This window comes from Terrapene carolina, unplaced genomic scaffold (genome assembly GCF_002925995.2).
Source record: "Terrapene carolina triunguis isolate 2854851 unplaced genomic scaffold, T_m_triunguis-2.0 Scaffold35022, whole genome shotgun sequence".
Classification (NCBI taxonomy): domain Eukaryota; kingdom Metazoa; phylum Chordata; order Testudines; family Emydidae; genus Terrapene; species Terrapene triunguis.
Window position 1 is genome coordinate 1,930,544 of NW_020699373.1, and position 24,935 is coordinate 1,955,478.

At 43.0% G+C, this 24,935-nt stretch overlaps 1 protein-coding gene across 1 annotated transcript in view; it reads right to left on the reverse strand.

Moving 5' to 3' along the window:
- Positions 1-15,608, reverse strand: part of LOC112116425 (lysine-specific demethylase 4C) — a 438,460-nt gene extending 422,852 nt beyond the window's left edge. The window contains exon 1 of the mRNA XM_026646385.1: positions 15,503-15,608. The gene's annotated coding sequence lies outside the window, so the exon portion shown is untranslated. The remainder of the gene's footprint in view (positions 1-15,502) is intronic.
- Between the last annotated feature and the right edge of the window lie 9,327 nt (positions 15,609-24,935).

Below are 24,935 nucleotides of genomic sequence, written 5' to 3' on the forward strand. Positions count from 1 at the left end.
ATCACAGGACCTAACCAGATCAGCTACAACATCACCGGCTCATTCACCTGCACGTCCACCAATGTTATATATGCCATCATGTGCCAGCAATGCCCCTCTGCTATGTACATTGGCCAAACTGGACAGTCACTACGCAAGAGGATAAATGGACACAAGTCAGATATCAGGAATGGCAATATACAAAAACCTGTAGGAGAACACTTCAACCTCCCTGGCCACACAATAGCAGATGTAAAGGTAGCCATCTTACAGCAAAAAAACTTCAGGACCAGACTCCAAAGAGAAACTGCTGAGCTCCAGTTCATTTGCAAATTTGACACCATCAGATCAGGATTAAACAAAGACTGTGAATGGCTATCCAACTACAGAAGCAGTTTCTCCTCCCTTGGTGTTCACACCTCAACTGCTAGCAGAGCACCTCACCCTCCCTGATTGAACTAACCTCGTTATCTCCACACTGATTTATACCTGCCTCTGGAGATTTCCATTACTTGCATCTGAAGAAGTGAGGTTCTTACCCACGAAAGCTTATGCTCCCAATACTTCTGTTAGTCTTAAAGGTGCCACAGGACCCTCTGTTGCTTTTTACAGATTCAGACTAACACGGCTACCCCTCTGATACTATCATATGGATGTTACACGACCATAAATGGGTGCGGAGATGGCCATAAGAAACTTGCTATGAAGATGTGGCTAACACTATATGAAAGAACATGGGTGTTCAAACTATATTGCCATCAACAGCACATTTTTCAGAAATGTTGTTTCCTTGTTGTGACCAGACTGTACATCTCTGATACACTTCTTACTTTTGGCACTTGATCTTTTTTGACAAAGCCAACATTATGTAAACTTTTTTTCCCCACAGTATTTCCAAATTGGGTCTTATTTATTTATTGGACAATCTGGAGTTATTGTGAGTTTCCCACACCTTCAAAAAATCTAGTATATCAGCTGATTGATGTAATAAAATAATAGGGTAAAAATAAAACTGAAAGCTTTCCTGCAGAATTAATATAAAAAAATAACTGTGTTCCTCCTTAATGACACGGCTTTCCTCTCCACAAAGTGACTTTACTCCATTACTACTAATTAAAAAGAGCACAACTTTATAATATATTTCTCCCACAAGGCATGATAAATTCCAACATGTTGGGTTTTAGGATTTTCTAAGGTCCTAATATACTTTCTTTACAGCTAGATATTACAGTAACCAAGAGAAAAGATTTTCCACAAACAGATGCTATAACGCAAATCTACCACCAAACTCAAATAGATTAGGCATAAGGAAATCCATGGGAGTCTGTGGGAGGTGGGAAAAAAGGGAACGGCATTATCTCCGCCCAAGGCCCCTGTGGTTGGTACTACAGAAGACCCTGTGAACCCTATCATAGTTACAGTGCTAGGTAAACCTCTGACCCTTCTCTGGTCTCTCTGAACACACCCCCTGAGGTACCAGGCCTTGTGCCTTTACATTTTCTGGAATAGAATCATACAATCCTCCCACTCTTAGGAGTCGTAGGCTACAGTACCCATTGTGCTTATCCAGCAGATCCAACTGGGTTCAGCATCTGCAGTACTTCCCTTCAGGACCTGTTATCAATGGTAAGTACAATGACCAGATAGCCCTCTTAAGACAAAGTATTGTTTATTCTTAACAGTAGGAACAAGGCATAACATAAGAGGAAAAGGTTCTTAAAACAATTGAAGGTCTACACACGTCTATCACACCTAAAGGCCTACCAGCACCCTGGAAGCTTAGGAAAGGCCAGCTTCTGCATGCACCAAGCAGGTGTGTCTTTGCATAAATCTGTTCCCTGGGAACACCTCCCAAACAACTTCCTCACTTCTGGACAGAGAGAGTCCTTTTAACTGTTTATGGTTCTTTCCATCTGTTGGTTCCCAGCATTACCAAAACAAGCTGGGTAACTTGGCTGGAGCCTGAAAGGTAGACCCTTCATAGTTAATAGCTCAAGCATTGTCTCTTAACCCTCCTGGAAGGTTGGTTGAGGGATGTCTTATCTTGAGTCATTGTTTTTGCCTTCCTGCTTCCTTTTTCCAATAGCCTACTATTAAACTAAACAGACATTAATACAGTAACATCCCTTACAACAATCAGACAAACACATAGAACATATAGGATTCAAAACTTACTACTGAACAGCTCTAAACCCATAACAGTTCAAAAGGAATTATTTTGGGGGAAATTCTATGGCCTGTGTTATACAGCAGGTCAGACTAGATGGTCACAATGGTCCCCTCTAGCCTTGGAATTTATGAATCTATTAATATTATTGGGATGAAAATTTAAGAGTGTAGAATTTTTCTAAAGGAAATGTAATAATGGTTTTGGCTGTTAGCTGGATTGCACTAATACACACTTCCAAGTGTGATTCTTTTTAAATAAAGTTATTTGCTTTTGAGTTTTCATGTTTTTTAAATGAGCACCAACTTTTTAAATTAGATTGGCATACAAGGTTCACAGGGAGAGAGCACTGTTCTGACAGATTTTGAAGCCCATCTAAGCAGGGCTCCCTGATGCAGACTTTAGCAAATCTACAGGTTGGGTGGAAAGAAAAAAGAGTTGTTCCTGGGTGGGATATTTGAGAAGCAGTTACACAACTATCCACATAGAAAATTTTTAAAGGCCCGATTGTCATTTACACTAAGAACCACTCACACTACTTTGGCAGTCTAAAAGGTCCTTTTAAGTGGGGAAACATTAAGTATGTTAAGGTAAATAAGAATCAGAACCCAATTTCTTAAAGCTTTATATTTAGACATTGGAAGTGTTTAAAGTTTAACAAGAACGAGTCTCTCTCTATCCTCCCCATGCCCCCGCGTTCATGCCTTGCCAGTCTCCTGTGTCCCCACCTGACTAAATGAAATTTTTCTACTAACTCTCCACTTTTCCCAATTACTAAATAGCACCTCTCAGAAAAGCCAACAAAACAAAATTAAATTGGAGTTTGTAAGCCATGCTGTTTTGGAGATAGGATGAGCCAAAACAAATTTTAAAAAATTTCAAAACTGAATTTCAGGTAAATTTTCCAAATACCATAACTCTGAAACTCTTTTGATACTTTTTCCTATACTTAATAGAAAAATGCTCATGCTGCATCTCATCCCAGGGTAGAAGTTTTGTTTAGGAAGACTATATTATCCAGGAAGTTGGGAGAGGGTGAAGGATGATATTCCATAATATTGATCCATTTCAACACAATGATTTTTTTCTCTTTTTCCTGAAATTAGTATTTAAGTTAGAGTGATTTTAACTCTTGAGACAGAAGTATGTAAATTCTGTAGCAGTTAATTGCAGCGAAGGCTAGAGCAAATAGTGTGGATAAAAATTGGATTTTAAAAAATTATTTTTCATTTAAATTTCTTATTTAAATGAAAATCGTATTTTATCCACCTTATCTTCTCTGACATTTCTCTACAACTCATTTCTGCAAATCAGATCCTGATATCGGATACCAAAGCTCAATAGCAAGAAATGCCTGATTGTTTTCTCTGTACAAAATCAGAGCACCCAAAACACTAGAAAGTGTTTATTACAGCAAATATTTTTATCCACACCATGAATGAAAAATGTACCAAATGTTATATTTGATATGGAAAACCTGTTTTTTGTGCTCCAAAAAAACGCTACCATTTCCATTACAACCATTGTCAGAGGAGTGCACTATAATGCTCTTACTTCAGTATTTTTATTTTATTTAGCTATCTGTTGAGGCTCATTCGGGTTAGCAACAGTTCAGAAGAGTTGATCTTTGCGAAAGAAGTTGAAATAGGAAAAACTTCAGCCTGGAGAACCTACTGCAATAATAAATTGCACGCAAGGTGATTTTCTCTATTTTTTGACGATCAAAACAACTGTTCCTGCGGAACCATTTATACGGCATCAATTTTTTTCCTGTCCAATATGGGAGAAAACTGTCAGACGAAAGAGAAAATGGCAAAACCAGCAGAGACTGCCCTTTATTATGAGAGCTGGATGGACTTTACAGAAGAAAAGTCGTTACAAACATCATAGTACGCCACTTGCATTGAACATATGGAGCTGCTGAATGACATACCAAAAGAATAAGCTAAGTTCTGCACTGGTTTAATGCATTAATCACATAAACTTCTGCAGATCTGGGCTATGTCTTATTTAGTCAGTTTTGATTGTGTCTCAGAGCCATTGCAGAATTGCCATGATTGACAGCCTCTGCTGGAGAACTCATTGAAAAGCGGGACTTGGGTGTGTTAGCAAAGCAGAGTTCAGAAAGCACACACAGCACCTGCCCCCAAGTTAATGCTAGCAATTCCCTACTTTCATAAGAAACATTCTTCAGTATTCCTTTTATTTTTTACTATGGTTCTTGAGACCTTGGGGGAAGGGGTAGAGTGAGGGTAGGACCTGGGGCAGAGCCAGGGGGAGCACACCCCTCCCCCCCCTCCCAGCACATTAGAAAGTAGACACCTCTGATGGGAGGCTCTAGGGTAGACTAGCAGTAATCTTCCTTACCAATCCCCTTTGCAGCCCCCAGAAGGAGGGAGAAGTCGCAGAAAACACCTTCTCCCTTCTAGCAGATAGAGTTAGAGGGGGTAGAGTGAAAAACGTATCAGAATCACGTAGCCAGACATTGGTTGTGACGGGATGCAGAGGCAACACCTAGTTCTCAGTAAGCAAAAGGTCAGCATCTCTGGCTTTCCTCTCTTCTCCCCTCATACATGTGATTTGATAAGGAGCTATAAGAATGACTGCTTGTGAGTCACGTAGAAAAGAATGCCTATAAGAAGACAAGATTCTAGATCCAGTGATGAGTGAACTCCAAATTGGAGAATTTTAGTTATGTTTGTCTTGAATTTATGCTGAAAAAGTTTTGCTCTTGCTGATTACTGCGGTCTTATTTCTGCTAAGTCACTTCCATGATGGTTTTCCCAGAGACTGGCCTTTTCACCAGGGCACTGCCGTGAGCATCGTCGATGGAAAGACACTCCATACACACGTACACTTTGTCTTTTGTATCTACCTGTAGTTAGTAGGTACCTGATACATTTTTTAAGTGCTGGCAAACACTCTACTCCCCACACATCATTAAGGAAAAAGTTGCCTACTCACCAATTGTGAATGGATTTTTTCAAATCCTACTGAAAGGGAAAAACAAAATAAATATTAATTCCTCACCAAAAAAAATATATTAAAAAGCATTCTTAAGGTTGCAGAGTAAAAAATTCAAAAGTTCGGAAAGGCCAGAATCCAGGTAGCACACACAACCTTAATTCTGCCTTTTTGTAAGTATGCATCATGATAGTGTCTTTTCTTATATGACCACATGATGTTTTTTCCCCTGCCCAGACACTTACTTCAGTCACCACATAGGATGGGCAATGTTCAGTGAGGCAGCTGCTCAATATTTCTTTTTATCCTCTTCATTCAAAAGGTGACTCATCTTATTTACTGCACACCATCTAAACCTTTCACTGAATAAGGAATTTTTCAAGAATGTCTTCATGAGCTTTTCTATAAAACTCTCACCACTACATTGTACATATGAGTGCCTCACGAACAGTTGTGAATTTATCTTCACAATACTTCTTTAGAGAATTAATACCATATTTTACAGGTGAGGGGCCCAGGCACAGGGAGATTAAGGCCAAAACTTGTAAGTGACCACCTATTTGGGATAGCTCACTGTGACAACCCTGTACACCCATGTACCCCACTTTTATATGGTTATGATATATTGTGTACAAAGTATGCCTTGTGAGGTATCATCTGAAAACTCAAATCTGCTGAATATTATTATCCTGATGAAATGTGTGTAACATCACCGCATGTAAAATTGTGAGATCTTGTTATAAGTTTGTTACTGAAATATGTTGTAATTCTGGGTAATGCTCTCAAACTATTTTCTCAAAGACAGAGGGATAGTGGCACGCCAGCTAACTGCTAAACGGCCATTACCTGCTTAATCGGAGGTTCACCAGCACGGGAGTTGTCAACAAGAAATTTACAATTTCACCTGAAGGACAGTTGGCAGTTCACGTACACCATGGAACTGCCTGATCCCATGACCCAGCAAAGACTTTTCCAGTACAAAGGGTCAGAGTATAAAAAGGAGAGGCAGTGACCTCCTCATCACCTCTTCTCCCCCCTCTCTACATGGCAACAAGATTGCTTGTAAAACACCACTGAACTGGGGAGAGTGGTCCTGGCTTGGAGGTTTTTCCCAGCAGTACAGACTGTTGCAAGCTTTTGGGTGAGAGAAACCTTTTTGTTTTTAAACATATTAGTCTTGGTAAAGTTGAATAATTAGCTTGCGTGTTTATCTTTTTATTTCTTTTGTAACCAACACTGACTTTTATTCCTTATCACTTATAAATCACTTAAAATCTATCTATCTTTCTCTAGTGAATAAACTTGTTTTTACTGTTTTATCTAAACCAGTGTGTTTGTTTGAAGTGTTTGGAAAATCTCTACTCAGGCCAACAGGGCTGGTGCATATTTGTTGGAATGAGGGACTAACTCATGATCTGGTACGGTCCAGTGGGCTACTGAACAATACAAGATGCACATTTCTGGGAGGCAAGGCTGGGACTGACGGATAGGCGGCTATCACCCTGTATCTATTCATGGATGGCTGGGCATAGCATTTATATATTCAGCTGGGAGTGACTTTGCATGTTGGTGGCTGTGAGTGAGCAGAGCCTGGAGGGGTTTGCTGTTCGCTAGCAAAGCAGCGTAAAAGGGATCCTAGGCTGGAGAGCTAAGGGGATACAGCAGTTCAGGCTGCACCTAGGGGAACGTCACATTCAGTAACTGAATGCTGAACTTAATTCTTGATTTTTTCGGAGGTGATCATCTCACAGGTCCCACTGACTTCAACTGGAATGGAGAGTCTTGAGAACTTTTGAAAAAAAAAAAAATCAATCCCTGGTGTCTTAAATAGGGCACCCAATAAAAGAGAATCACATAAGTAGTGATCACGTCCAAATGTTTTGGTTTATCGTGTAGGAAATGTACGGCAGAGCCAGAGATAAAACCCAGTTATCACAGGTTCCAGGCCAGCATCTTGACCACAAAACTCTCCTTTCTCTTCCTTCAGTCCCTGCCTCACTCACTGTTCATCCCGTGCACTGAACGAAGAAGTGGGAAAACAATTATACATGATCATAGTTAAAGTTAAAAATTGTGTCATAATACATACACACAAAGGAGCAGAATTAGGGTTGCGTGGTATAGCTTAATTCTGACATTTCCTAAATTTTGACACCTTCATTTTACACCCTAATATGCTTTTAACATAGTTTTTAAATGGACTTTTGGGGGGGGGGAGGAAATGGAGAAAATAATTCCATCATATGCAGGTCTTTGCTAGACAACACTTAGAAAGTTAGATAGCAGAATTCCTGTCTCTGGGAAATGAGTGATTAAAGCAGAGGATTGAGCATTAGGAATCCTGGGTTCTATACCTGTTAATGTTACTTTGCATTTACATACTGCTAATTCTCGGTGGGTCTCAAAGCATTTTCTATGCAAAAAGGGCCCCATTTTGCAGCATAGCCAAGCACACAGATTTGGCATATTCTTGCTGAAAGATAGTGTAGTTTAGAGGAGATGACTTGGGTCCACCATATTAGAGATCTGGGTTCTATTCCCAATTCTGCTAGAAGGGACACGTGCAACCTCTCTAGTCCTTGGCTATTCCTCCTGTAAAAGGGGAGGAATTATATATGCCTCCCTCCTAGGGAAGAGATATAAAGTCTTGTGCAATAATAAGAGTTGAGAAGCACAAATTATTATTATTCTAATCAATGGAAGAGGCAAGACCAAAAAAAGGCTCCTGATTCCCAGCCCAGTGTTCCTTCTCCCAAACCAACAGGCATCTTGATGGGGGAAAAGAACCAGCTACATTCATTTTGCCTGTGTTGGGTTTGAAGCTATAGCTCCATATAGCAATTTAGAAGTGATATGTGAGGCTCAGTGTGGCCCAGGGGCAGGCATGCATTTAACAAGTTCCCATGGCTCATAACTCAGTCAAACTTAGAGGGATTTTCACGGGGACAGCAAAAGGAACTTCCGAACTCGTAAATATCACCCTGCCAAAATTTCAAATCCATACGCAAAATCCCTGGGACACTAGACCTGTTATAAAAAAAGATTTAACAAAATATATATGTTATCTGTTTTTCACTGACCTACTCTCAAAAGTGAAAACTTTTTTTTTTAAATGTTTAATCAAAAGCAATCAGCCTGAGACTGAGACCAAGCTGGAAAGTTTCAGCCCAAAATTTTAAAGTTTGTCTAAGTTACAAGAAACAAAAAAACACAGAGTTACAGGAAAAACATTAAACAACCTTAATAATAGCTATTAGCAGAGTTGTAATTGCAGAAAACAGAATAAAGGAATTGTTAAAAAGGAAATCTCTTGGGATTTGTCATAAACCTCCTGGTTTTGCCACTCCATCCTCCCCCCTTTACAAAATATCTGACTGTTCCTTAATCTTACTTTCATTTCTGTTGCTTTATTCCCGATATTTCCACCCAATTTCTAATTCATAATAAAATGTCTTCTTCTTAATCACTACACTGGTATAAACAATTTATCTGGTTTCAACGTATCAAATATATTTGTAATTTTGAGTACACTGTAAGGTCACTTCTACATGAAGGAAATAAATGGTGAAAATTAACTGAACCTCACCGCCCACAATAATGTCAGTCTCGTTACTTTCCTTCTCCGCAGGTGCTTTTACAATAATTATCTAGGTTCTTTTAAAAGGGACACTATCAAGCCGTAGGCTCAAGCTTTAAGTTTTAATAGAAAACTAGATTTACAAAAAAAAAAAAAAAAAAAAAAAACCTTTGGGTGAAATCCTAGCCACACTGTCATTTTGCCCGATGGGGACGGGATTTCACTTTTTACTGGCAGAAATGGGTTTTTTCCTTTTTACATAAAAACAGCCATACTGGGTCAGACCAAAGGTCCATCTAGCTTAGTATCCTGTCTTCTGACAGTGGCCAATGGCAGGTGCCCCAGAGGGAATGAACAGAACAGGCAATCATCAAGTGATCCATGCCCTGTCGCCCATTCCCAGCTTCTGGAAAACAGAGGCTAGGGACACCATCCCTGCCCATCCTGGCTAATAGCCAGTCATGTATCTATCCTCCATGAACTTATCTAGTTCTTTTTTTAACCCTATTATAGTCTTGGCCTTCACAACATCCTCTGGCAAGGAGTTCCACAGGTTGACTGTGCATTGTATGAAAAAATACTTCTTTTTGTTTGTTTTAAATCTGCTGCCTATTAATTTCATTTGATTCTTGTAATATGAGAAGGAGTAAATAACACTTCCTTATTTACTTTTTCCCCACATCAATCATGATTTTATAGACCTCTATCATATCCCCCTTTAGTCATCTCTTTTCCAAGCTGAAAAGTCCCAGTCTTATTAAACTCTCCTCATATGGAAACCATCCAATACACCTAATCATTTATGTTGCCCTTTTCTGAACCTTTTCCAGTTCCAATCTATCTTTTGTGAGATAGGAGGACCATATCTGCACACAGTATTCAAGATGGATGGATTGTATATAAATCCATACAATGGATTTATACATGTAAATCCATACAATGGATTTATATAGAGGCAACATGATATTTTATGTCTTATTATCTATCCCTTTCTTAATGATTCCCAACATTGTTTACTTTTTTGACTGCTGTTGCACATTGATTGGATGTTTTCAGAGAACTATCCACAATGACGCCAAGATTTCTTTCTTGAGTGGTAACAGCTAATTTAGAGCCCATTATGTTACATGTATAGTTACGATTATGTTTTCCAATGTGCATTATTTTGCATTTATCAACAGTGACTTTCATCTGCCATTTTGTTACCCAGTTTTGAGAGATCCTTTTGTAGCTCTTTGCAGTCTGCCTGGGACTTAACTACCTTGAGTAGTTTTGTATCATCTGCAAATTTTGCCACCTCACCGTTTACCCCTTTTTCCAGATCATTTATGAATATGTTGAATAGGACTGGGCACAGTACAGGCCCCGGGGGACACCACTATTTACCTCTCTCCATTCTGAAAACTGACCATTTATTCCTACCTTTTAACCAGTTACCAATCCATCAGAGGACCTTCTCTCTTATCCCGTGACAGTTTACTTTGCTTAAGAGCATTTGGTGAGAGACCTTGTCAAAGGCAGTCTGAAAATCTAAGTACACTATATCCACTGGATCCCCCTTGTCCACATGCTTGTTGACCACCTCAAAGAATTCTAGTAGATGGGGAAGGCATGATTTCCCTTTACAAAAATCATGTTGACTCCTCCCCAACAAATTATGTTCATCTATGTGTCTAACAATTTTGTTCTTTATATAGTTTCAATCAGTTTGCCTGGTACTGAAGTCAGGCTTACCGGCCTGTAATTGCCAGGACCACCTCTGGAGCTAGGGTTGCCAAACCCCGAGGATTGGCCTGGAGTCTCCAGGAATTAAAAATTAATCTTTAATAAAAGATTATGTCATATGATTAAATCTCCAGAAATATGTCCAACCAAAATTGGCAAGCCTATTTGGAGCCCTTTTTAAAAATTGGCATCCCATTAGCTATCTTCCAGTCATTTGGTACAGAAGCTGATTTAAATGCTTACAGACTACAGTTAATAGCTCCGCAATTTCACATTTGAGTTCCTTCAGAACTCTTGGGTGAATGCCATCTGGTTCTGGTGACTTATTACTATTTAGTTTATCAATTTGTTCCAAAACCTCCTCTAATGACACCTCAATCTGGGAGAGTTCCTCAGATTTGTCACCTAAAAAGAATGGTTCAGGTTTGGGAATCTCCCTCACATTCTCAACCGTGAAGACCCATGCAAAGAATTCATTTAGTTTTGCCACAATAGCCTTATTGTCCTTGAGTGCTCCTTTAGCATCTCGATTGTCCAGTAGCCCCACTGGTTGGTTAGCAGGCTTCCTGTTTCTGATGTATTAAAAAAAAAAAATTGCTCTTTTTTTTAAGTCTTTGACTAACTGTTCCTCAGATTCTTTTTTGGCCTTCCTAATTATATTTTTACACTTCATTTTCTTTTCTTTTTTTTAAAGTTGTTTTTGGATTTAAATAATCCTGCCTAAGGTTTGCAATTGTAGCATTCTGCCAATGTTTGAGAACCAGAAAGTGAAACTGATGAGAACTACAGATAGAAGTAAATTTACTTTCACTTTCTACTTTTTGTATTATGCAGTTGTTTTAACCTGAATACATTTAAAATTCAAACTCTCTCATATTTTAACATCTTAAATTATGGATAGGAAAATCTGCTTTAAATATTATTTTAACCTGAGAATGCTTCTTTATTTTTACCCAAAGTTAGACTCAAGTCTTGCAAAACTTATCCATGCTCTTATCTTTAAGTACATGAGAAGTTCCTTTGAAGTCATTGGGGCTACTTGTGTGTCTAAAGTTAAGCATTTAAGCATGCAGCATCAGGACCTTATTTAGCATTTATAATTTCACACCTTTTAACCAATGAAATAAGGCCTAGATTAATATATAAATCTATGATAGTACAACTAAATGCAATACCATCTAAGAAACCTACAAAGCTCCTTAACAATTTACTGCTCCAAAAAAGCAGCAGTTTTATAGTGCACTTTAGTCCCATCAGTATGCAACTGCTTATAAAATCCCTTTATTACATGTTTGAAATATGCAAGAATAACTAATTAAGTTCTCGTTCTAGAATATCCAGTATTTAAGCTTGCTAATTTCTGATTCTACGGAAGGGAAGGGGGGAGGCATTTTTTAAAATGCAACAGCATACTAAACAGTTATTTTCCCTCACTTGTTTACTGTTTTGCTGTAGACATGAAATGAGCAAAAAAAATACCAAAAACCAATAACAAGTTCCTCACAGTTACACTATATACATTTTTGTTTTGGAAAAGTGTTATGGTTGTCCCAAGAACAATTCTTATTTGCTATAATCATTGAGAGGAACTTCAAAGATTTTAATCAAATAGTAAGAAAATTATAATAAAAAGTGCTAACTACTCTAAAGTTCCATATATACTTTAGCCAAAACTAAAAACAGTTTTCGAACATCATTTTCATTTAAACTACATTTGAATACAGTTAGCCACCTCATGTAGCTAAAACCAAGATATGTTCACCATCAGATTCAGGAAGTATAGTCAAATCCCAATAGAAGACAACTTGAAATAAGAGAGACTTCAAAATTAATTCATTAAAGAAACACGAAGCAGTACAATTAAGCAGCTGCCCCAGTTGAAAGAGGCCACATTTTAAACAATCTAAAATAATAATTCGCATTTGCCTGTGTAATTTACTGATTTGAATGCATAACTGTGGTAATTGTACATTTAAGTTTGGCACACAACTCCCCACCTGACTTGTTTAAAATTCAGACCTTTAATGACAAAATACTGTATTAAACAGAGACACAAGACAAAAAACTAACTCACTCCACCTCGTTTTCTTCTTTTAATATTTACATTGCAATCTATGATTAGAAGGCTAAATCTTAGAATTTCATATTTTAGCATCTCTTCATTCTGGCTAAATGTTCCCCCCCCCCCCCCCATTAAGTGCAATGTATGCTAAATCTGACCCGATTATGGCTTAATCTTTACCATTCTTTATTATTAGGCTAAAATCATTTCCTGGGAGATATCCCAAAAAAGTAGATCCCGGTTACGTAGTATAGGTTTTATTACCAGGGATTAGCCACAGTTCCGCCAGCAGTGGCCAGCAACTGGCATAGCTATACCAGCACAAATTCAAGTGGAGACAAGGGTAGCCATGAATCACACCAGTTCAGTTTACCCCAATTTCAAGCAAGGGAAAATAGACTTTGCAAATCACATTTTTGTTTGTCTACATTTGGGGGTTGCGTTGTTGCAATGAAACCATTTGCTGGTTACCAGAGTACAGACACTGACAGAGAAATAATTTTACAAATATGTATGTCATCATACTCAATATCTTAGTAAAAATGCATTCAAGAAAAAGGTCATTGTGCCATTTTGTTTCTCTCTTTTTTTAAAAAAAATCAAGCCACTAACCTATCACTACAAATCCCTTTGCTTTGCATAAAATAATCAGCTTACAAATTATAGGTATGTCAACTACCCGATAATTTCTGTCCCTACTTTTAAAATATTAGCAGCAATAATGGTAGAAACTATAAATTTAAAACTATTTATTTAAGAACATCGAAGGTGGATCCTTCAGTCTCTGAAATGATATAAACACTGAAAATCAATAGGAAGCATTTTTTCTTTACATAAAGAAACAAGATCAGTTCTCTTCATTCAAATGCATTACAACCTAGCAGAAATGTTCAAAGTGAAAAATGTTAATTTCAACCAGACCTTGAAGCCAATGATGCTTTTACTGATTTGGGGTCAAATCCCACTCATTTCACTCATGTGAGTAATCCAAATGAACCTAATAGGATTACTTGAACAAGTGCGGAGAGGAGGATTTTACCTTTATTTTCTGACTTTCAAGTAAATTCATAATGTAGAATTTAGGGTCCCAATCCTGCAACTTGCTCTGCATAGGTGAATCCCTGTACCCACACAGAGCCAGCTGTAGGACTGGGGCCTAAAATGATAATTGATTCAGAATACAGTAACCATTTTCTTTCTAGTTTTTGCAGTTATTACACAGAAAATTCCTTGCTACATTCTGTTGAGAGTTTGCTTATGATCTTTTTTGACAATGACAACAGGAACCCTATCTCTGAACTACAATCCCCTGTTAACCACTTAGTGACACCTAGGTGACAGCACTAAGCTATGGTCTTGTATTGGTTAACTTTCACTGAAATATCAACTACAACAAGAAATGTATATGTTGTTCTACTGCACCTATAGTTTACAGAAACTGCAAGAACAGAAAAATGGACCATTTGAAAAAAAAATCCAAAGAATATGATGGAGAGAATAGGACAGTCAGAAAACTGAATTCAAATCCATACATGAAGAATCTGTGAAATTACATGACTTTTTAAAAAGTGTCACAATTCAAGTCAAAACAGCATCTCCTCAATCTAATACCATGCACTATTGAACTAATTGATTATGTTTAGCTGACACCTGCTAGTTTCATTTACCAAGCCTGATTTTAAAAATAATCTTTTTCTATAAAAATATTGAGAACTATTTCACAATGCAAAGCAATAGAATCCACAATACAGCCCATAATAGAGGATTCAAAACACTTCCTGAAGGTTCCAATCTTATAAGGGATTCAATATGGCCCAGTGGATAGAGTAACCCATTAGCACTCAGGAGAGCCAGATTCTATTCCTGGCTCAGCCACTGGCCTGCGGGGTGACCTTGGGCAAGTCATTTCAGCTCTCTGTTTCCCCATCTGTATACTGGGAATAACAACGTTTATTTCATTTGTAAAGCACTTTGAAATCTACAGACGAAAACCACTACATAAGAGGTAGGAATTAATATTATTTGGACAGACATCTGTGTCCACATGTAGCACCACAACTTCAGTAGGGGGCCAACCCATGCTGAGTCATTGTAGAATTGGGGCCAAAGTGATACACCTGCTGTATTCATTTCACTACTTTTTTTTAAAATGGGATTTTTTTCCAACAGTAGGTTATCCAGGTTTACACACATGCCCATATCCAACTCTGAAGTACAATCACATAAGAAGTGGGAGGCACCCTGACAAGTCACACATGCAGTCTGATTTGCTTTTCACATTACTGTTATGAAAACACTTGTTTTAAAATACAATAGCAGGTTTGTAAACACAAACTCCAAACAACTCAACATGCGCCTCAAGAATTGCATTTGCCCCTCGCTTCCTTCCATTTCGCTGCCGAACTAACAGATGCACCCAGCCCAGCTGCAGCGTGCACAAGGGCAGCAGCCACAGTGACAGCTGGGGCAAGCGGGCTGGTTTCCTGTGTGATCGCCCCCACGTCCTGTTAAGCCAGTGCAGCACCGTACCACCTGGTGGTTCAGGGTGTAGCCAGTGAACATGGCACAGGGAGCTGGGACCCACACGCACCCCCTTGCCCGCCTCTCCGCGGGGCCAGGGCTGCTCACAGGAAGCCACCACCGGCCCCTCCCCATACACACAAGCTGTGCCCTGCTCCCCACTCATCCCTGCTTCACCACAAACACAGCCCCGGTCACACACATGCACACACACACACCCTAGTCCCGGACACACACACACACCCTAGTCCCGGACACACACACTCCAGTCCCGGCCCCTCCCCCGAGCAGGTGGCAGAGGCATCCCCGCCTAAGTGCGGCGTGCACCGGCCTCCTCTCCCGAGGCAACCCCGCTGCTCCCTGCGCCACCGCGCTCCCCCAGCGGGCTCCAGCCCCTGCCTGCTCCCCTCAGGGGCCTCCCCTGCGGGCTCCCCCAACCGCACCCCCAGGCCCAGCCTCTGCCCCCAGCGGGGGTCTGTGCTCTCCGGCCCGGCTCCACGGACTGTACCTGGACGGGGAAGGTAACGGCACCGCAGGGCCGGGGGAGCGGCCGCACTCCCCCTCACTCGCTCCCTGCTTTGCTTTGCTTTTGGGGCTTCTTCCGTGCGCGGATGACAGCTGTTTTCTGCGCATGCGCAGACCCTCCTGTAGGCACGGCGAGAACAGAAGCGACCCGGGGGCGTCACGTGACACGGGAGCCCCCTCCCACTACTATGGAGGGCCGTGTCAGGTGACCAAGGACCACTTAACCGTCCGACCGAGTATTTCCGGGAGGAGCACTGCGCATGTGTAAGAAAATGTTCGTTGCGAGGGGGTGGGGTGTGACATAAAGGGACCGTGGACAATAACTGAAACGGTCTGTGTGGCCGCCTAGAGCAGGTCACGTGAGGCCGGATCTGCTGCTGGCCCAGGAGCGGGAGAGGCAGCGAGCGGAGCTCGCTTCGGCCAATAGGAGCCGCGCGGGCGGGCCCCGCTCCGGGGTTGGCCCTCTGGGGCCGCAGCGGCCCTAGGGGTAGGCAGCCGGGCGAGGAGCCCGGCCCTGCCTGGGGCGCTCAGGGGCTGGCATGAGGGGTGCGGGGGGAGGGTGCTGTAGCACCCGCTGCTTTAAAGCGGTTTCCATCGGACACAGGGTTCCTGGTGTGGGCCAATGGCTCTCAGCACCCCCACTGTAAAACCTGTCCCAGCAGCCCTGGTAGAGCCGGCGGGTGCTCGCCGCGGGCAGCGTACAGTGACCAGACAGCAAGGGTGAAAAATCAGGACGGGGGTGGGGGGTAATAGGAGCCTATATAAGAAAAAGACCCCAAAATCGGGACTGTGCCTATAAAATCAGGACATCTGGTCACCCTCGGGCAGGGCCCAGCTTGGCAAGCCCATTAGCTGAGGGCAGATGAAGGAGGTCTGCTGGCTGCGCACATGGATTTCGGCACCTGGGTCTTAACAAATAAAAAGCTCTTATGCTTGTGGAGAAACCCTTGCAAGTGTGACCCATTCCGCGGTGTGGCCGCCCAGACAGCCCCCTGCCGTGGCTGCTGTCCACAGCTAGAGATGAAATGGAAATATGGCAATTATTTTTGTGAGAATCCTTGTTTTGTCTTTGTGCGAGGGAGCCCACCCGTCTGGGATCCACCTGTAATTGTTCTCCCAACAGGGCTCCTGGCTGAAATTGGTGACTGACTTTATTTGAGTGTTGAAACCAAATGTAGAAGTCGTCTCTCTGTTGTGGCTTTCCACAATAGTATGGCTCTCCGTCATGCACTCGTGCAGGTGTGCACGCTCACAGTCACGCTACTGGTTTATCTATTGCTGAAGCTACTACTTGACAATTTTTGCAGTGTAGCAACAGTGGCAGTTTCCACTTTCCTGCTGTCAGAACAAATGCATCTTTTAAATCTGATAAAGCTTAAACATTTATAGCACATAACTGGAAAGGTTTTTTTAAGTCAAACCTAAGTCAGGCAGTCAACCACTTTGATACAATAAGGTTACAACCATAGGCCTGTCCAGTGCGTAGAGCAGGGGTGGGCAAACTTTTTGGCCTGAGGGCCACATTGGGGTGCGAAACTGTATGGAGGTCCGGGTAGAGAAGGCTGTGCCCCCCAAACAGCCTGGCCCCTGCCCCCATCTGACCCCTCCCACTTTCCACCCCCTGACTGCCTTCTCAGAACTCCTGACCCAGCCAACCCGCCCCCTTGCTCCTTGTCCCCGACCACCCCCTCCCGCGACCCCCGCCCCTAACCACCCCCCGGGATCCCACCCCCTATCCACCCCACCCCCCGCTCCCTGTCCTCTGACTGCCCTGGCCCCTATCCACACCCCCGCCCTCTGCCCCCCCCCAAACCTCTGCCCCATCCAACCACCCCCTGCTCCCTGTCCCCTGACTGCCCTCCAGGACTCCCTGCCCCATATCCAACCCCCCCAATTCCCTTACCATGCCGTTCAGAGCAGCATGTCTGGAGCCACGCCAGACACACTGCCGCGCTGCCCTGCACAAGCGCGCAGCCATGCTGCCCGGAGCGCTGCCTGTGCAGCGGCGTGGCTGCGGAGGAGGGGGGACAGCAGGGCAGGGCCGCCAAGGGGGGGGGCAAGTGGGGCAATTTGCCCCGGGCCCCGCAGGGGCCCTGCGAGCCCTGGCCAAGAATCCCTTCCCTGGCTAGGGGCACCTTTTTAACTTTTACTCACCCGGCAGTGGTCCGGGTCTTCAGTGGCACTTCGGCGGGGGAGGAGGGGTAGCCTTCAGTCGCTCCGGGTCTTCGGCGGCATTTCGGCAGCGGGTCCTTTAGTGCTGCCGAAGACGCAGAGCGAGTGAAGGACCTGCTGCAAGCGCCGCAGCGGGTGGCGCCTTTTTTTATGTCCGCTCCCCCGCTTTGCCCCAGGCCCCCTGAATCCTCTGGGTGGACCTGCAGCAGGGTGGGGGCCGGGGGCTAGCTGCCTGGCCAGGAGCTCAAGGACTGGGCCGGACAGTCCCGCGGGCTGTAGTTTGCCCACCCATGGTGTAGAGGATGCCTCTGAAGTTTGGCCCATGGAACTGCCAAATCTAACCAGGAAGCCACAAGATATGTTATAACAGCTCTATACAGTCCAAATGGTGGTATGAATGTGGCAACATTTCTTTGCCTCTAAAATGAAAGTGCACCAAGGAAACTGATTTTTCTGCCACACATTTCTCTCACCCTGGTCAGTGCAGTTACAGTGAGAAATTCATCTCTGATGTATCTCTAGCAAGCAATTTGTTATGTTGTATGTGCCACTTTTTTTTATTCAGCTTATTAAGCCCTGCCATGTAGTGTAGTTTTATTAATTTAGCTGTACTCTTCTTGATTTAGCTTCTAAAGCACTGCTAAAATATGTAATTTTATTTTCAAGGCATTGCTATAATTAGTCTTTTTTTCCTCCTCGATGTGTAATGTGCCCTATTATCTGAATTCATTATCTACATCAATTGGCATTTCTGTAGTATCTCATTGTATTATCTAGTCACGATACATGGATTATGGAAAGCAGTGGGGACTGCTCTACATCTTTCTTGTGATATAGACTTCTGCCTTTGAGTGTGCTAGTGAGTCATTTTTTATTATACTTCTTTAGAGACTGCTGTGACAAAGAAGTGAGTCTTGCAGCATAACCTGATGATAAGGGTAGGACTCTTCCAAAACTTTCTGCCTGCTGTTGAGAAGGCTCTCCCACCAATATCTGAATTTGTAAATCGGTTCTGGTCACGTACCAGTTTACTATAATTGATGAAGTGGGTCCTGGAAAAAGTTTGAGTCCCTTAGCAAGTCAGGCCAATACTTATAAAGAATGAAGTACTGTGATGAACACGTGATCTACTAGTGTGGCCTGGTCATTTGTCTGAGACAAATAAATGGTGTTTCCTTACTAACAAATGAGAAGCACTTTTGGTGCTACCTCTATGTGAGTCTTGGGACTAAACGTAAAGCTCGTCTATTTGACTTTGTTTTTCCTCAGTAAGGAAATGGAGACTGAAGCATTTTTAGAGATGGATAGCAAAAGACAAACCTCCTGTTGGAAGTGGTCTTTAAGATATATCGCTCACTGCAAAAGATGTCTCTTATTTTAGATACAAAATTATCTCTGCCCATGTAAAGACTGGGTTCTCACTTCTATCATTGTAAAACATTATTAACGGGAATACTGTCTCATAAGATTGAAGTTATGGAAAGTATTATTTATGATCAGTAAGAGATAGTGGTACAATACTGGTATAAATTAAGGCCTCAATCCTGCAAAAAAGGATCCACTTGCATAAAACAGTTTAGCTGGACACTAGCTCCTCCAGCTGTTCCCACAATGAACTTTCCTTCCTGATGTGTTCTAATTTCACCAACAGTGAAGGAGGGGGTGGGAGCTTTCTCCTCCCCTCAACCTCCCAAGCTTGGGAGGAAAGCGAGCAGAGAGAGACAAGGGGAACAATGTCTCCCTTCATTTAACCCCTGCTCATCATTTCTAGATTGTTAGAGTGATGCCAAGGCAAAAGAGATCACTGGCTCTGCAACTCTAGATTGCTGGACTGATATCAAGTGACAGCTCTCTCTGAGGTTAACAGGCTGAACAACTGTAGCTTGATGGACTGAAGACAAGGCTGTAGACCTTTGAACGTTACTGACTCAGTGCAGAGGACTGGACTAGATGACCTGTCCAGATCCCTTCTAGTCCTGCTTTTCCATGATTCTATGACTTAGCTTTCTGGGTGTATGTCAAGGCGTAGGCCTTTGGGAGGTCATTGACTAAGCATTTCTTGCATGCTAGGGTGATGCTAAGGGACATGGCTCTGTGATGTCACTGGCTGAGCACTTTTAGCTTGATTGGCTGATTATTAAGAGAAAGGGCACAGGACTTCTTTCCTGCTGAGATGATTAATGATGTCCAAGTACAGACTTCTATGAAGTCACTGGCTCAGCACTTCTAGCTCGCTGGGCTGACATCAGGGCACAGGCCTTCTTGAGGATACTGGATTAGCAAATCTTGATTTCAGGACACAGGTCTCTTTGAGTCATTGGATCAGTACTTTTAGCTTGTGGGCTGATACTATGGCACAGGACTTTCTGAACTCACTGGCTCAGCACCTCTAGCTTGCTGGGTTGCTCTCAGCATGTATATCTGCGAGTTCACTGGTTTAGGCATTCTAATGTGTTGGTCTGATGTCAAGGCCTCTGGGGTTATTGGATCAGTACCTCTCTCTTATAGGCCTTATGGGAAGGCCTAGATTTCTGAGGAATCTCAGGCTGTATACCTCTACCTTGCTGGTGATAATGTAAAGGCCTTAGTGAGGTTACTGGCTCAGCAAACCTGATTTGCTGGACAGATGTGAAAGCACAGGTCTCTGTTTTCAGCTCATTAGTACTGCATCTGCCACCCAGAACTTCACAGATAAATGCTCCAGCATAACAGGACATAAAATTAGCCTTTCTGCCACAGTGTTCCCACCTTCCCTCTTTCAGGCCCTGTGATAATTCCTGTGCCCTTGGTCTAGAGGTTAGGAATATCTGCTACAATAACTCATATCTTTCTTTTGCCTGGAATAAGTTTTTCTGCCAGTTTGAAGCACTCCCCAGGAGTCTAAATCAGACCTCCAACACGGTAGCCCCTTGCATTCTCACACTTGGGATTAGCCTTAATATCGTCCCTCAGCCTGCGCCATTTCCAGCAGCTCCCATTAGCCTGGAGCAGCGAACCGCGGCCAGTGGAAGCCGCGATCGGCCGGACCTGGGGACACGGCAGGTAAACAAACCGGCCCGGCCCGACAGGGGCTTTCCCTAAACAAGCGGCGTCCCAAGTTTGGGAAACACTGGTTTACATGAAGAGAGCCATCTTTTTAACATGCGATGAACTCCCCTATGAATTTCCTTGTCATATTATGTGAAAACACCAGATGGCAGTCCTGAGGTAGCAAACAATGCAGCAGATCTAAGAAAAAACAGCCATTAGCATTCAGTCAGGCTTTTTTTTCTAGCTATACATCTTAAATTTCACTTCACTGAATATGACATTCTTAACAGTATCTTTTTTGATCACTTCTATCAAATCATCTATCCTGTTGCTGTTTGCACCCTTTAAATATTGTTCTGATAGTCATTTATCATGTAACTCCTTAATCATAAAGAAGAGACAGAGGTGAACTCGAAATGGTAACCAGCAGGGTTTTACTTAAAAAGCCAGACCAATCTGGATACTGTTCTCAATCAACTGTTTTTAATCAGACTTACTGGGTACAGATGACATTAACCCAAACAGACATTTTCACATGCACTCTGCCGATTTGTGCAAATGTAAGGGGACTGTGGTCCACTTACTAACATTCAGTGGGAGTGTTTTGGTTGGCTAGCTCCCAGAACTAAAAGAAAGGGGAAGGATCAATGAGAAATCAGGACCCTGAGACTGACAGTCCCCAGGAACAATGCTCCAGGTCAGCCTGATTGACAGGCCGGGCAGGCTAATCAAGGAGTCAGAAGGCCGGGATGGGTCCCGTCTTCCATGTGAGCTGGAATTGCCTGGGTCAGACAGAGTGGGGCCGAGCTAAGGAGAAAGCAGGGGCCCAAGCTGAGCTGGGGAGCAGAGCTGTGCCAGATCCAGAGGGGCCAGAAAAGCAGCCCCTGTGCTGGGAGCAGAGCTGCAGCCCCAAAGCCAGAGGCACAGCCCAGAGAGAGCAGACCTGCCTTGGGAGGAGAGCTGCAGCAACCAGAGCCAGAGGGGCCAGAAAAGCAGACCATGAAGCAGGTCAGTGCTGGTAGCAGAGTCACGGATAGGGTGACCAGACAGCAAATGTGAAAAATTGGGACAGGGGGTTGGGGGTAATAGGAGCCTATATAAGAAAAAGACCCAAAAATCGGGACTGTCCCTATAAAATCGGGACATCTGGTCACCCTAGTCACAGAAGCAGCCTGCAGAGCAGACCTGTCCTGGGAGGAGAGTGTGATGGTGTACCCCATAAGGCTTCATGGGAATATGCTTATGAATGTATATATGATATAATTGGAATATGTTTTATGCTACATATGCCATGTAACATATCTATGTAAAGGTTATGAGCTACTGAATACATTCCTCCTATTTGTATGCATGCATCATTTTTGTACTTGAAGTTAGGAATATTGGCTGTATACTTGCTTGATAGCCTTAGTAAAACATTTGATCAGCTTCTTGAGAAAGGAATGTGCAAATTAAGTGCCCAGTCAAGAACCACTTAAGCCAACAATGAACTCGAAGACGCCAGTCCACATTGGAGCTTTCCCAGGAATGGCTTGGCTGGTAAGAAACTCAGTCATGCGTGGTCATGTGACTTGCCCATGTGACTCCAAAACTCCATCTTCGAGCTGGACTTTGTATAGGAGAGAGGAGGGGGTCTACTTAAACCCTTGGGAGACCCCTCCATTTTGGTCTTGAGCTGGCTAAATAGAGAGCCTCTCCACCCCCAAGGATACCTGAAAGAAACTGGAACAAAGGACAGTAACTACAGCGGGTGTGAATGTTTGCTGGACCCAGACTAGAAGGAGACTAGTCTGTAAAAGGAAACTTACTGGATTCCTCTAAGGGTGAGGTTTTTAATCTGTACTCAGTTGTCTTACTGTATTAGACTCAGACTTGTGTGTTTTATTCACTTTGTTCTGTCTGTTACTACTTGGAACCACTTAAATCCTACTTTCTGTATTTAATAAAATCACTTTTTACTTATTAATTAACCCAGAGTATGTATTAATACCGGGGGGAAGAGGGGGCAAACAGCTATGCATATCTCTCTATCAGTGTTATAGAGGGCAAACAATTTATGAGCTTTATACAGGGTAAAATGGATTTATTTGGGGTTTAGACTCCACTGGGAGTTGGGCATCTGAGTGTTAAAGACAGGAACACTTCTGTAAGCTGCTTTCAGTTAAGTCTGCAGCTTTGGGACACGTGGTTCAGACCCTGGGTCTGTACTGGAGCAGACTGGCGTGTCTGGCTCAACAAGATGGGGTGCTGGAGTCCCAAGCTGGCAGGGAAAGCAGGGGCAGAAGTAGTCTTGGCACATCAGTTGGCAGTTCCCAAGGGGGTTTCTGTGATCCAGCCCACAGAGAGCTGCAGCAACCAGAGCCAGAGGGGCCAGAGAAGCAGCCCAGGGAGCTGGAGGCAGAGCAGCAGCAGCAGCACTGAGGCAGAGTAGAGCTGGAGCTGAGACAGAGTGGTGGAGCTGGGGCTGGAGCAGTCCGGAGCTGGGTGTGGTGAGCAGCTGGGGAGAGTGAGGGGGACCCTGGGCAGTTGGCCCAGCACAGGGAGACACCTCAGCCAAGAGGCTCTGCAGATCAGATTTGGAGGGGGATTGTAACCCCGACAGGGTGGGGGCGACGCTGGGAAGAAGGGTCCTGCCACCTAGAGCTTGAGAGCGTGTGACCACTGCCAGAGCAAGTGTCCAACCCGCAGCATCCCTGCAGCACAGCCAGGGCCTGAGAAGGAGGCCTGGGACCTACAAGGAACAGACTGTGAAGTGCCCTGACATTTCAGAGACACTGTTTGTAATGTTCCCTGCCACAGAGCGGGGTGATGTGTTTTCCTTTAACCTTACTCATTTTTCCTTATTCCTTTTAAAACTAATTGCTGATTAAATAAATTGCATTTGCTTTAAATCGTATGTAATGATCAGTGAGTCAGGGAAGTGTCCAGTGCAGAGAGAGTACCCCGGAGTGGGGACATGCTAGCCCCTGTCCTTGGTGACCACAGCAAGGTTGGGGGTCAAGCCCCCCAGGAATCCTGGGCCCAGCCTTGTTGGGGTTACAAGGACTCTGCCAGACAGGAGAGAGCAAGGGGAGTCCTCAAGGGCAGGGAGGCCTCTGGGTAAAGGAAGTGGGAGCAAGGACTCAGATCCTTCCGCTAGCCCATTTCACCGGGGTAGTGCAGAAGCCAGGAAAGTTCCCCACAATAGCAGGACCATTCCCCCGCTTACACATGCAAACAACTGCATACACAAATTTAGGCTTGTAGTTATGCTCAGACTTCAAGTTTTTCTTTCTTTTTTTTCTTTTGTTTTTTACCCTTGCCCCCTCTGTTTCCTTCTCCCTTCCACTCCCCAGTGCGCATGCTTCGTGGTTATGCGTGACATAGCAACAGTACATGCAAAACAGTTAGGGTTTGTGGATGTAATCAAGCTAACAAAGTCTTTGTATTACTGAAGGTTAAAAAAACCTTTCTATGTAAATTTAACATGAATAAGCAATAGCTGAGATGTATCCACCTCTGTCTTCTAGAATGCTCGGAGTGGTGCTTTTTTCACATGTCTCTCTGCTGCCACATCGAAAAAGGAAGAGTTTAGTAACTGGAAATCATCACTAAATATGTTCTTCTTCACCCCAGAAATAACAGAAGTTAATGAGAATATCACTGACCAGCTGGGACTATACTGTGCCATGCAGCATTAATTGCTTTCAGTGAGCAGCTCTAACTAATAAATCAATGGCACAGTATGATTTCTCATTAATAGTAATTTCTGTAAGTACAACTACTACATTGGTTCTTTCCAAGGAACCCTAGGAAGGGGGGGGGGGGAAATCTGTTGCAAGGCATTGTCTCTTTGAGATATGTCAGCCTCCACATCTAAAACGAATGTATCTATTTGGAAAGTCCCAGTACAAAAATAGCAACCTAGAGAATGAAGTGTATGGATCAAAGCCATTGTTTAGCCAACAGAAGTATATGGCACCATTGGTATGTGTTTATGCCCTCTGCACTCTGTAGGCCAAATTCAACTGTGCATTGAAGTAATGAGTGGTGCCAGCTCATACCAGTTATAACTTTGGTCCTGTATTTTCAATAAAAATAAAATATTTCCAGGGATACACTTGTTCTTTGTATATATTTTTCCTATAAAAAGAATGAATTCTAGTATTATTAAAGTACATTAATCTAAACTAAAAGCTACAAGCATTTTACATCTCAATGGACACAAAATAGAT